The following is a 14529-nucleotide window of genomic DNA, read 5'->3' as shown; positions in this document are numbered from 1 at the left end:
AGCACCAATGTCGGTGTCAAAACCGGCGGATCTCGGGTAGGGGGTCCCGAACTGTGCGTCTAAGGCGGATGGTAACAGGAGGCAGGGGACACGATGTTTACCCAGGTTCGGGCCCTCTTGATGGAGGTAATACCCTATGTCCTGCTTGATTGTTCTTGATGATATGAGTATTACAAGAGTTGATCTACCACGAGATCGGAGAGGCTAAACCCTAGAAGCTAGCATATGGTATGATTGTATGTTGTCCTACGGAGTAAAACCCTCCGGTTTATATAGACACCGAAGGGGGCTAGGGTTACACAAGGTCGGTTACAAAAGAGGAGGTATGCATATCCGTATTGCCTAGGTTGCCTTCCACGCCAAGTAGAGTCCCATCCGGACACGGGACGAAGTCTTCAATCTTGTATCTTCATAGTCCAACAGTCCGGCCAAAGGATATAATCCGTCTGTCCGGACACCCCTAATCCAGGACTCCCTCAGTTAGGGTGTCAAAATGGTGAAGTGTTCGATGTCGATGACGACCTCGTGGCGATGATGAGTGGCGGTGTTCTTGATATAGCTACCAAGATGATGTAGACCCATCCCTAAGTAGCCGAAACACCTTAGGAAACGGTAAAAACCCCAAACTCAAAATCTCATACGAAAAAAGTCAAATGGTGAAAGTGGAGATGGCAATGCGGAAGTGGTGGTGGTGGTTGATGAAGAAGCAGCCGTCCCTAAGTATCCAAAACACCTTAGGAGACTCAAGTCACCACTCAAACAACCACAAATGCTATAAGAATAAAAAACGGGTTAGGTTGCGGAAAGCGATGGTGGTTTTGCGGATGATATGATGGAGGGCCTAGGCAAATATGCCAAATTTTCAAAAATTTGATGGAGTCAAAAGGTGTTGGAACCTATCTAGGTGGATGGGGGATGTCAATAGCTACTCAACGAGCTAAAGAACGCGAAAATCGAACTACAGATGTGGAAGTTATGGGCGAAACAATGAAGTGCTCGTGGCTGGCCTGGGGGGGTCGTGCGCATGGGGTCCAAGGCCCTTGGACACGGGGTCCCGTGCGCATGGTACACACACCAAGGGCACGGGGTCATTTGGGACACGCGTGTTTGGCGGAGTTCTTCGCGATCTGGGCTCCAAATGGATGGATTTCGTTGCTCGGGTTTAGCTGGGGGAATGGGGGTGGTATGGGAGGGTGGGGGGACGAAGGGACAGCGGCAGATGCGCACTGGAGGGGTTGTGCGCACAGGGTCTGCGAAGCCCGTGTACACGGGGTCCCGATGGCCCATGTGCACGGGGTGCTCTGCGAGCGGATGAACTGCTCTGGATCCGTGGATAATCTCGAATCTGAGGTCAAAATCGAAGGATGGAAGGTAGGGAAGGTGGGGGAACGCTAGATCCACTTGAAACCAAGCAAATCCATGGATCAAATCCAACAAAAACTCCTCAAACCAACAAATCATAAAAAAATTTGGGGCTATTTTTGGTGGGGAATTTTCGAAACTGGGACAAAATCAACAAAACTAGGCTAGAAAACAAAGAGGGGGGGGGGGGTGTCACAGCCCTAGAATTTGCTTGTAGCTAATTACCTGAGTGAGGATCATGCATCATGTCTAAATTCTGAAAGTTGAATTGAGGTTAGTTGAAACCCTCATAAATCACTTCAAAAATAATCAACATTTAAATCTTTTCAAAGAAGTCCAAGAAAATGTTCCTCTTAGTCTCTGAAAATATTGGCAAGAGGTAAAACTTAAAACAATATTTTTGGAATCTCAGAGATATTTATTTTGGGCCTTTGAATTAAATCAATAACTATTTACATTGGATATTAATTAATTAATTAATTAATTAATAGATGTCCAATAATTCTGATCTTTGGTGAAGGGCTTTGGAATAATCCAACTAGTTCCTACAAGAATTATCAGAAGCAACAAAATTGAATTAGTATCTAAAACTAAATCAAAACAAATTACAGGAAATGCAAAATAGAAAGAATTAGAAAAGGAGAGAGAGAGATAGTACCTGGGCTTACCTGGCGGCCCAAGTGGCCAGCCCAGCCCACCACCACAGCCTCCCTGTCGTCTTCCTCCCCGGACAGAAGGATGAGCGCGTGCTCGCCGCGCACTGGCCACGCGCCTCGCCAGCTCCCGCTTGCCACTCCCCGTCGACGCCCTGGCCTTCTATGGAGACGCCACGCAAGCCCTGACCCCTCTCACTCTTCCTCGTGGCCCTCCTCTCCTCTGCTTCTCTCTCCCACCTGCGCCAAGCGCCGTCGCTGCCGCCGCTCGCTGTTGTCGTGGCCACAACCACTGCCTTGCCTCGCCAACGCGCTCAGAGGCTCCGCCTCGACCCCCTCCTTCTTCCACCCCGAGCCACGCCACCGCGGGAGCCCCACATCGCCGCCACGAGTCGTCTTCCCTAAGCACGGCCGCCGGACTCTTCCGGTCGCCCCCGAACCCGCTGAGCCTCTCTTCCGAACCCCCGTGAGCTCACAATCCTTTTCCCCCATCTCCCCTCGTCGTTATCCTCCCCTAGGCCATAGTTTCGCCGGAGCCGTGAGCTCCTCGCCGCCGGCGATGATGCAGCCACGGCCACGGTTGCTGCTGCCCGTGTCCGAGCACATCAGTGTCCTTAGGACGTCTCCGCCAACCCGTAGCCACTAGTAGCTCCCCCTCCCATGCTCTCTAGCGCCGAGCCCGACTGCTCCCGACCTCCGGTTGCCGCCACGAGCTCGACTCCGACGAGCTCACTCCACCGCAGCCTCTCTCGCTTGCTCCAATGGATGCGCGAGAGTGCCAGCTCTCTGTAGGTGGTCTCCGCCGGCCATTTGGTCGCCGGAGCAAGAAACCCGAGCCGCTGTTGTGTGACTCCGCCGCGTTTCTGATCGCCGCCGGCGTAGCTCCGGTGACGCTGACGTGGTTTAGGCTAATCCCGGATTAGTTAGCCACTAACCACTACCCCAACTCATTGACAAATGGGCCCCACCATTTAATTAACCACAGGGCTAATCCCTTTTTAATTTAAGCTAATGCCCGTGACCCCACCTGTCAGTTTGACCTTGCCACCTCAGCATTGACCTGGCCCCACTTGTCAGCCTCTACTGCTCACGCCGTTGCACTGACATGCAGGGTGCACAGTCAGGTTTGACCCTGGTCAGCCACGGTTGACCTAGTGACGTCATGTCGCTGTCATGCTGATGCAGAAATGATATTCTGGATTTAACTTAATTCAGGAAATTCTAGAAAATGTTCAAAACTTCTAAAAATCATAGAAATTCAACCGTAACTCCAAATGAAATAAATTATATATGAAAAATGATCAGAAAAATCCAATCTTTCCATCTGTACTACTTTCATGCATGTTAGAACACTTTGACCTTGCTGTTTAGGTGAAACAAGTTAATGCACTAATATGACTTCATAAAATGGGTTTGCAGTTGAATCTTTGGTTCAAATGGACTCATTCCAATATGTTCTAGCTTGCATTAGCCCAAAACACATTCATATTGCCATGTCATAGCATGCATCATATTGTTGCATATCGTCATGTGTTGATTGTGTTCTTTCTCAGTTGCTGGTGTTTGTCCCCCCTCAGTAGACGTTGATCCAGCGATGAATTCGATGACACCGATGAAGAACTATACTATCTTCAGAAGTGCCAGGCAAGCAAAACCCCCTTGTCCATTCCGATACAAACCCACTCTCTCGCTCCTGCTCTCTTTTACTGCATTAGGACAACAACAATTCTGCTGTTGCATGCTGCGGTAGTTGAACCCCTTTCCTTTGCATGACCTGTCATTGCCACAGTAAATAGATGAAACCCACTAGCATGAGTAGGAGTTGTTTGAGCCCTGATGTGCCTACTCATTCATGTTTGCTTGTCATGCCTGCTATTGCTTAGAGTTGTGTCAGGTTTGATTCATCGGGGATGAATTGGAAAGTTGTGAACATGTCCTACTGTGTGTGAGCTAAGTGTGTGAACACGATTTGGTAAAGGTAGCGGTGAGAGGCCATGTAGGAGTACATGGTGGGTTGTCTCATTGAAACCGTTCTCAGGAACCGAGTTCTGTGTTTGTGATCCATGAAACAACTACTACCACACATTGGGCCCTGAAATATGACCCCGCTTGACTTACTGACCCCTCTCGTCCTCTGTCCAGGAGTTGCAACTAGTTTCTGGTGTTTATAGGATATGTTTTGGCGACCGTGTGTAGCGCTGACCCTAGGGGTGGGCTATGATGCGGTAGATACACCGTGGCATGGTGTACCGGGCGCCCGTTTGGTGTCTCGGGAACCCTGCACACATTGTTTGGGGCTGTGAGCGAAACTCCGGCCGGATCTCCTCGCGGATGGAACCCGAATAGGTGATAAACCTAGACTAGAGACTTGTGCAGTTAGTCAGGTCGTGGTCTACACCCACGTCAATTTTCGCTTGAAGTCTGCCGAGCACATGTCGTGTGCAGACGCTAAGTGGTGGAAACATGTGTGACGAAGTACACCCCTGCAGGGTATAAAACTATTCGAATAGCTGCGTCCGCGGTAATGGACTTCTGGGTTGCCTATAACAGTTCATAGACAAGTGAAAGTGGATACTCTAAAATGCGCAAGATAAGCGTGAGTGCAATGGATGGCGTTCTCGTAGGGAGACGGGAGCGGATCCATAGTGGTGTATTGATATGGTGAATATGTGGACTCGTGTGCGCCACCTCAAAAGAGTTACTTGCAGTCGTAGTTTAAGATAGCCACCGAGTCAAAGCTGGCTTGCTGCAGTTAAACTCCACCACCCCCCCTGTTGATACCGATGCATATGTAGCTAGTTCTGATGTAAGTCTTGCTGAGTACTTTTGTACTCACGTTTGCTTAATTTATGTTTTGCAGAGAGACTTCAGTCTCGCTAGTAGTTTCACATGGACATCGATGTTTAGCTTGATACCTCAGCTAAGATCTTGTGCCCTCGGTAGAATCTGGTAGATAGTCAGGCTTCTCAGCCTTTTTCGTTTGTAGATGTTTGTACTCAGACATGTTAAGCTTCGGCATGTGCTTTGATTTGTATGCTATGATTGTTGGGTCATGAGACCCATGTTTGTAATATCTCGCTCCTCGGAGCCTAATGGATAAATATTTGAGTCATAGAGTTATGTTGTGATGCCATGTTGTATTTACACATATCGAGCATATTGTGTGTATGATTGAAATGCTTGGTATGTGTGGGATCCAACAATCTAGTTGTTTATCCTTGGCAGCCTCTCTTATAGGGAAATGTAGTCTAGTGCTTCCATGAGCCATAGTAGTCCGCTACAGCCCGGTTCACCGGAGTCCTGCTAGCCCAGCACTACTGCTCAGGACACTTGACTGGCCGGCATGTGTTTCACTTGGTTCCTGTGTCTGTCCCTTCGGGGAAATGTCACACGGTGACATCCAGAGTCCTGCCTAGCCTGCTACAGCCCGGGTTCCCGGAGTCCTGTTAGCCCAGTGCTACAGCCCGGATTCACATGCTGCTGACCGACATGCTCGATGTGGTTCATGTATGCCTGTCCCCATAGGTTGGTGTCGCTTTGGGTTCACGACTAGCCATGTCAGCCCGGGTTCCCTGTCATATGGATGCTAGCGACACTATCATATACGTGAGCCAAAAGGCGCAAACGGTCCCGGGCCATGGTAAGGCGACACCCGTGGGAATACCGTGCGTGAGGCCGCAAAGTGATATGAAGTGTTATCGGCTAGATCGATGTGACTTGGAATCGGGGTCCTGACAGGGGGCTCCAATTTCGTGATCAACCTTGCTCTGATACCAAGATGTTGTAGGGTGGAACCCTAAGTGGAGATCTTTCATGAATTGGAGGGGGAATCCCCAAGAACAAGAAGAACACAAGAGAGAAGAAATACTCAATTGACTAGATCCAATCACACATATGCTAGATCCAAGAACATACAAGGGTTCACAAAGATTCAAGAACAAGAAAGGAAAGATACAAGGTACTAGTTCATCCCAATCCTATAAGGAGAGAGGTCTTGATGATCCTATGATGGGGATCCTTCCCAAGATGGGGGCTTGATATCCACTAGGGATCTTCTCTTAGGAGGTCTTGATCTCCTAGAGGAGTGGGTACAAGGAGCAAAGCTCACATAATCATCTCATATACTTTGGTATCTCTAACAAATGGTCTAGGTATGGAATATATAGGTAGGTGGATGGAGGGGATGAAGAGGAGGCCCAATAGCAGCTGCTGTTGGGTTCCTTCTTCCTCCATGTGGGCTTGGGGTCCTTCTCCTTGGCCTTCGGGAAGCTTCCTAGCTGCTTGGTGGCGGACACCCTCGTACCTAATGATGCACACTGATCCACGGTGAGGTAGCAACCAAGTCCTATGGATATTCATGTAAATCTTGAACAGGAGCGGGTTCACCTTAAGTCCGGTAGGTCCACTTGGAGCTTGATGTGCTATGAAGGTGTACATGGTGATGTTCGTAGGATGCTCCGCATACAGTGCAACGCCTAACTCTGGGGCGTTGCACCTCTGTCCACCGTGGCAGCTCCTGGGCCCGCACCCATCAGTGTAGCGCCTCCGAGCTAGGCGCCACACATGTAATGTGCAGCGCCTAGCGCTTAGGCGCTGCATTGTGACTTATCCAGCTGTGGCAGCCCTCTCCTCCCCCACCGACCCCATTGCACCAGTTAAAGAAACAGAAAAAGCCACGGCGGCGGCCCTCTCCTCTCCCCCTCTCAATCCCCTCTCCCAAATCCTTCAAATCTGACGATTTGGTCCGTGGATTCCTTCACCAATCCATCCTAGAAGGTACTCTCCTCCGATCCCCTTCTTTCTATCCATATAATGTATGCTATTTTGAAGATTTTGGGGAACCCTTGTTTGATTTGATTAGATTAGAATGTTGCATGTATTAGATACCTAATTTTGCAACCCTAGTTTAGTTGATTTTATTGAAAATATATGGTTGGATACATAAGTTGACATGTTATTTTATATGGAAAAGATATTTGTATTTAATCTTGCATCAAGTAGGCCTAGTTTAGTTTATTTGTGTCGAGATTTTATTCGTGTTGACAAGAATGCTTTGGATACATATGCTTTGAATTTTGCATATAGTAGGCATACTTTAGTTTATTTGTATTCAAAAGATAATTGCGTTGACTAGAAAGCTTTGTTTGAAATTGTTAGGATGGTTTGGCTTCTCGATGATCACTCGGACCATCAACACCGGTCGTACGCTATGTCGGTGGAGCAGCGGGTAATAATGATAGTGGACGGTGTTATGAATTTCGTGTTTATTCAAAACACAAATGCCCCATATGTAATTTTATGATTTGTTTGTTTGTAGGAGCTTGCACCTCTGAAGCTTCAGTCTCACGGGGTCAACCTTGGGGGATGCGCTATGATGAGCGATACACACCGTATGTAAGGGAGACATGACTTCTCCCTTTCATTCGGTTGGTCAGCCGGTTGACGCCACCCCACAATGCTGCAACAATCACCGCGCTTATTGATCGTTGGAGGCCGGAGACACACAGTTTCCATCTTCGGACCGGGGAGATGACCATGACGCTCCAGGATATTGCTATGATCACCGATCTTCCTATCGAGGGGAATCCTCTATGTATGAACACCGATTCTGATGGGTGGCGTGCGCAGATGCATGCCCTTATCGGTATGGTTCCTCCGGTGCCTCGGGAACCAGAAGCAGAAGACAAGAAGAAGAAAAGAGTCGTGGCTGGTGCTTCTTTCGGTTGGATTGCATGGAACTTTGGTACTTGCCCCGAGGAAGCTAATGAGGATGAGGTCAAGACATATGCTCGTGTCTACATGTGGTACGTTATATCTAGGACTATGTTTGCTGATGGCACACGCAAGAATGCTCTATGGATGTGGCTGAAGGCGTTGACCGTCTTCGATAGCAAATGGAGTTGGGGTTCGACAACACTGGCTTACTTGTATAGATAGGTATGAAGTTGTTTCTTTTTCACTTCATTGCTACATTATCAATGCGATATTCCTGTTAATTCAACCATATTCTCTTTATGTGCAGTTGGACGAAGCCTGTTGTAGGCCATATGGAGGTATTGGTGGTTGTATGCTTGCACTTTCCATGTGGAGCTAGGAGCATTTGCCAGTTGGACGATCGAAGACCGTGAAGTATGAGGATTGGGACGACAAAGACGACCCACTATGGGTCCCCACTTGGTCTTACAAGTGGGATGTGTTAAATGAGACGATGGATGATCCCTCGGTCATGTACAAGTTGTACAAGAGCGAGCTGGACATGATCATGGCTGAGCAGGTGACTCGACATTGCATAAATGATTCTCATGCTTCTATCGTAACTCGAAATCAATTTTGCATTCTATGCTGTTTTACAAGTGGAATGGGAGCTGTATGGAAGAGGGGATAGTTTTGGTGACCCTATAGAGTTCAGGCTGAATCCGATGTGCACTAGGGATAGGGATCTTTTGCATATGCAGTGCCCACTCATATGCAACTAGGCGGTTGAGCTTCACCTGCCACATCGGGTGTACCGCCAGTTTGGTTTGTTCTAGCCACACCGGCCAGAGTGGGAGGACACAGACAAGTTGCTACACATGTAAGATATAATTAACCTTGTGCACTTAGTAGCTTCTCGGCGGTTTCGATGGTGCTAATATTTTGTTTCTAACTTGCAGGTTGGATATGAAAAGGTAGCGGAAGATCCAGGATTGGGCCAAGCATCACAGGAAGTATGTCGTGCAGCTCACGCTTAGTGTGGAGCAAGCTAAGGCTAGAAAACGAGCCAAGCTTCGTGAGCACTGCCCGATCGCTTTCAAGAACTATCTGACATGGTTTCTTGCAAGTACCTGTGTGGAGGTATGCAAGCTGGCGTATGCTGAGGAGATTTTGGAAGATCCCACCGTTTTCGATGAGCTAACTCAGCACGAGTACAACGCATTAGTTAGGAAAGGAAACTCAGTCCCTTCAGCTCCAATGATGAACTTTGTCATATTTGCCCTTTTTGCTTTTCCATTCGCACTATTCACATCTTCGCTTGCCTAACACGTTAATGTCGTTTCTGTTCATAGCGTGCCCAGATCAAGAAAGCAACTGATGAGAACGAGACTATTCTGGAAACAACCTCAGTTGGGAAAACCGATGGCGAAGGTGCACTTCGAGCATTCATTAAGGTTCACATCTCCTTCAAACTAGCACTTAACATGTGTTGCTACGTTTGATGTCTCATTCACTTGTACATGTTGCAGCGCCAGGGCCAAAGGTTAAGGTGGTTATCAAACCTTTTCGGTTGTCGTGACCCCGAGTATGTATCACTAGAACGGTCTAGGTCGGCGACACCATCAGATCCCACTTCGGGAAATGGTGATCCTATGGAGGATGAGGATGTGGGTGTGGCCACCCAAGAGGTATGGCATGAGCATGTATTCAATTGTTGATGCATTGCTAACTATATCCTCACACACGGTCTTTCCATATCTTTTGTTTTTGTAATAGGTTGTGGATGATATGACCTTGGGGACCTACCAAGTTCGGTCTGCATACGAGTTAAAGCCTAGGAAGGGAATCAATAAATACACACCCTAAAGACTTCATCCAAAGAGGCAAAAGGACGGTCGGCACCTCGCGGATGGCATCTTTGGATGACTATGTGGATAACGTGGAGGAACTGGAGCCAGAGCTGGAGCGGGTTGCTCTTCCTAGGAAGGCGAAGAAGATATCCAGCAAGAGGGGGAGGAGCCAAAAAGCGCTCAAGGAACTAGTCATCGTCCTCTATTTGTTATGTAACTTGCCTAGTGGGCGTTTTGCTTATGTCGAACTTGTTATGTCATTGAACTTGGAGTGGTGGTAGCTCTTAGTAATGTTGAACTTGTTATGTCGTTGAACTTGGAGTGGTGGTAGCTCTATGTTGAACTTGAAGTGATTGTATGTCTTAGTAATGTTGAACTTGTTGTGATGGTCACTCTAGGAAATGTTGTCTTTGTTCAACTTAAAGATCATTACTGTTTATTCTGTGATGCAACTATATGTGCCTGAAAATGACCCAGTTTGAGGGCCAAAAAACACTAAGTGGCGGTGTGGCACCTAGCGGAGAGGCACCACATTGTACAGTGCAGCGCCTAGCACGCAGGCATTGCACTGTACAGTGCGGCGCCTCTCCGCTAGGTGCCACACCAACACTTAGCGAATTTTTTGCCCCAAACTGGAGGCAAATCTTCTGTTGCTCTCTGGAAAACTCTTCCCAGGCGCGCAACACCTAAATCTGAGGCGTCACACGCAGCACTGCAGCGGCTAGCTCTGAGGCGTTGCACGCCTGGGAAGAGTTGTCCAGAGAGCAACAGAAGGTTCGCAAGTTACATACTAGTGCAACGCCTAGCCTTGAGGCGCCACACGAAGTAGTGCAACGCCTAGCTGTTGGGCGTTGCACTGCTTCGTGTGGCGCCTCCAGGCTAGGCGTTGCACCAGTCTGTAACTTGCAAACCTTCTGTTGCTCTCTGGACAACTCTTCCCAGGCGTGCAGCGCCTAGCCCTGAGGCGTCACACGCAGCAGTACAACGCCTAGCTCTGAGGCGTTGCACAAAGTACTTCATGACACATAGTAGTTCATAACACATAGTACTTCAACTTGAGGTGTAGTTCATACAACCAAATCGAGGAGGAAATACATAGTACTTCATGACACATAGTAGTTCGCAAGCAAATCGAGGAGGAGTCAAAAATACATAATAGTTCATGACACATAGTAGTTCGCAACCAAATCAAAGAGCATAGTTTAGAGGATAACACGGTCATTGTCCACAAGCAAGTTGAAGATGACATAGCTCTATTGCGTAGAGCAAGGCCCCTTCCCCTTCTTCTTCTTCCTCTTCCTCCTCCCTTTTCCTTATGCGGTGAGCCTCCTTAACCAGCCTCTCCATGAATATCTTGTTCTCCCTCTCTTTTGTTTCATCTTCAAATGCCCAAAGTTCAAGGTTCTTTCTGGAAAATCCTTGAGACGCTTCTTCTGTGCCTCCTCACATTTCCTCTTCAATGCATGCTCCCTAGCGCGACACTCACGGTACATTCTCTCTCTCCATGTTTTCTTGACCGTCATGATTGAGAACTCCGACTCCCTCACGGTGAGTGGGTGATTGACGTCCACATTCCTAACACGACCGGTGTATACATGTGTGGGCATGGGAGATGAAGCAACAATGGCCTCCCGCAAGAGCAATCACAACGTGTTAGCGACACCTTGAAATCCCGACCTCCATATTGGCGGCCATCGTTTGTGGTTCCTCCCAGCTCTTTCATTTCGTACTTCCACTCTTCGTTGTCATATAGTATAGCTTATTCTGAGTCCGCCTTCCGTGATTGAAATTCCAACCACTAGTCATCAACCCATGCATCTGCATGGGCTAGAGGTATTGTTTTCTTTTAGCATTGTGGAAAAATCATTGGTATTATGACAACCATGCATATATACTTATAGTATGCTGATATATTTGGTAACTGGAAGTATAACTTCAACTGTGTGTGAAAGATGAATTCTGGCTTAAAGGTTTAAGTTATTAAAATAGTACTACCTTGTAACTCTCAAGTTTGCAAGAGGATAAATAAGTTGGGCTGAACCTAAAAAAAATCATATTGTATGGGATAAAGGTTAAGTATTTAGATACTTAAAAATAAAAGGAATATCAATGTCTCTAGAATTAGTGTACTTGATTAACAGAGATACTCTGATGTGCACTCAACAATTGTTTTTGAACCATTGTCAAATTTGATGTTTGATATCAATGAAGCAAAACTTAACCAAGCCTGGAAAAATTCATAGGAAAACAAATATATCTTATTATACTATAGCTATTCAAGACAATAGCTCGAACATACCTAAATAACTACAATCGATAACATACTAAGAAAAGTGCTTAATTTACTACATATTTAAAGTAAATAGACATTATTTCCATTGGAATAACACTCATGAACTTGTAGAGGAAAACATATTTAAATTATATCAGATGAATTTAAACAATAAATTTGAGGAGACACAATATGTGTGCCATCAACATATCGTAGTATAATTTGGAAAAAATAGATAAAAAGTTGATGCATGCAACTCTCTATAAAATTAAACACCTAAAATTCAATGAAAGCGTAGAAACAAATTCCCTGCACCTTTATATCATTTGTTAGCTAATTACCATCATTTTTTATCTCACTACTCTTTCCCACGGATTAAAAAACAATTAGCGTGAATATTTGCAAAAACATATTCCCTGCACCTTTCACGCATATTCCAACTTCTACAATTCCACTATAGCAAATAATGTCCAAAAATTATTTAATTTTAATAATTAAAAAAGAAAAGAGGAAAAAATCACCCTTCAGCAAAACAATAAGTGTTTTGGCGTACATTAGGAGGTCTGAGGCAAAACTAAATTTAATCAAATCTTAAGAAGAATATGTGATGAGAAAGTCTAGATGATGCAAATTCACAGTATTTTTTATATAGAATGCATTCAAACAAATGTATGGACTTATGATGTAAAAAACATCAATTTGAACAGAAATTGAGTACATGAATTAGCCGAAACTCTCTTTTTCGTCAGTAGAACTACGTCGATGGTCGTGTCTAATGATTATGATTTATAGCAATTAACAAAAAAAATCATGTAAGTAATCATGAGAATAGCCTAGATAGAAAATAAAAGTTACGTAACCCACATATTTTTCTGTCTTAATGATTGATGCAGGACATATTACGAAGTGAATATGGTAGTTAAAAAGCATTGCAATTCGGCAAGTTTACTGCTAATCCGAAGCCTAGATATGATGTTGGAGTCGTCTAGTGTATGGAAAGCTTGAGACATCACGTGTGTGCTTTCAGAACTGGTTGCCCATCGTCTTTGACTACTACAATGATCATTAAAAAGTAAAAACAAAACTGCCCTTTCTAAGTAATCAGGGTACGAATAGTAGTCAAGAGTTAATCAGAATAAAAAATCCATTGATGGTACAATGTATATAGGTTTTACTTGTTTGGGGATTTGATCCGGGTGGGGATGGATTTTGGTCGCCTAAAGTATTGCGAACGTTGACCGAGGGTGGCTATGGGCTCTGTTTTGGCTTGTTCCATAGATGAACTGGGCGCTGCAGCATCCATCCATGTGCCTCTTGGCACTTAGAGCGTCCATGGTCCACCACTACCATGCATTGGTTGCCTCTTGCAGCAGCCACCAACGCATGTACCTGGAGCTGGCCACAATCAAACTTGCATGGTGCTTAGGTCCAAGAGCCAACTTAATCTCTCTTCCCCATCTTCTCTTTTACCTCCCCAATTGCTTGGTCCATTATGTCACAGCCATGGCGCAGAGCTTGGGCTTCCGTGAGATTTGCACCGTTTAAATTTTCTTCTGCTTATTCTCCTTGCCTTCTCGGGTGCTTAGTCCTTCAGGTTCCAGCCAATACCACACAAAGACCTAGTGATATTTTCTACGGGCGTTCGGCGTCTTGTGATTGTGAGGGTGTGAGGAATAGTCCCGTGGAAGAGAGGCTGCGAGAGCGTATAAAGCTGGGAGTCTCAAATTACTTTTGGGATTACTACGACATCTAGGGCAGGCAGATAAGGGATGAAGGAGAGGAGGATTTTTTTCTTCCTAAAAATGGAGAGTTCAGTAAGATATTTTCACGTGGGGGGATTTTTTTTCTTCCAAAAAACTGGAGAGTTGGCTAAAAGATTTTCACGTTGGATTCTCAGCAAAAAAAAGTTTAGGTGGGACAAAGGTCATGGACTCTTAGCAATTTCATCCTACGGCTATGGTTAGCTAATGAGGAGATCGTATGGATAACTTGCGAAGTTAATGAGGATTAACGTGAAGCCTCGTTTGGTGCCTCTGATTAGTAAATATAAGATTCATCAACCTTGGGTGGGAACTTGTACTTGTACTTGCAATTGTTCTCACCCGCTATCTGTGCATCCGTTTCCATCGAGTACTTTAGAAAGTACGCATTCATCTTGTCAAATGTGTATTGAACTATTGCCGTCACGGGTAATCCACGTGCACCTTTGAGCACCCTATTGAAGCATTCAGCCATATTGCTTGTCATTTGATCGTATCTTCGGCCATCTTCATCAAAAGCATGTGCCCAGTTGTTCTGGTATTGAATGTGCCTATTGAGAAAGTTTTGACCACCGGGATCAAGGTTTTTGTGTGCGAGCAATTTGTTGTACAAAGTGGCGAACCGCTTTTCGGAGAAAGCGAGACGACAATCTTGAAGATCATCGGCCAACTCCTCAAGGCCACATGCCCTATAGAAGTTGGAACAAAAGTGCCTCATGCACCATCGATGGTGCAACGGAGCATGCCCGGGAATGTCAATCTCCACCGCATTAAGAATTCCTTGATGCCGATCTAATATGACACAAATTTCCCTCTGAGCAGGTAACACCTTCGTCCTCAAAAGACGAAAAAACCACTCCCAGTTGTCATTGTTCTCCACCTCAACCAAAGCAAATGCCAATGGCAACACCCGGTTATTAGCATCACTTGCTATCGCA

The sequence above is a fragment of the Triticum urartu genome, chromosome 2A (assembly GCF_056163025.1).
Source record: "Triticum urartu cultivar PI428250 chromosome 2A, HENAU_Tu73, whole genome shotgun sequence".
Taxonomy (NCBI): domain Eukaryota; kingdom Viridiplantae; phylum Streptophyta; class Magnoliopsida; order Poales; family Poaceae; genus Triticum; species Triticum urartu.
The sequence above is the reverse complement of the archived record's forward strand: the minus strand, read 5'-3'. Positions refer to the sequence as shown.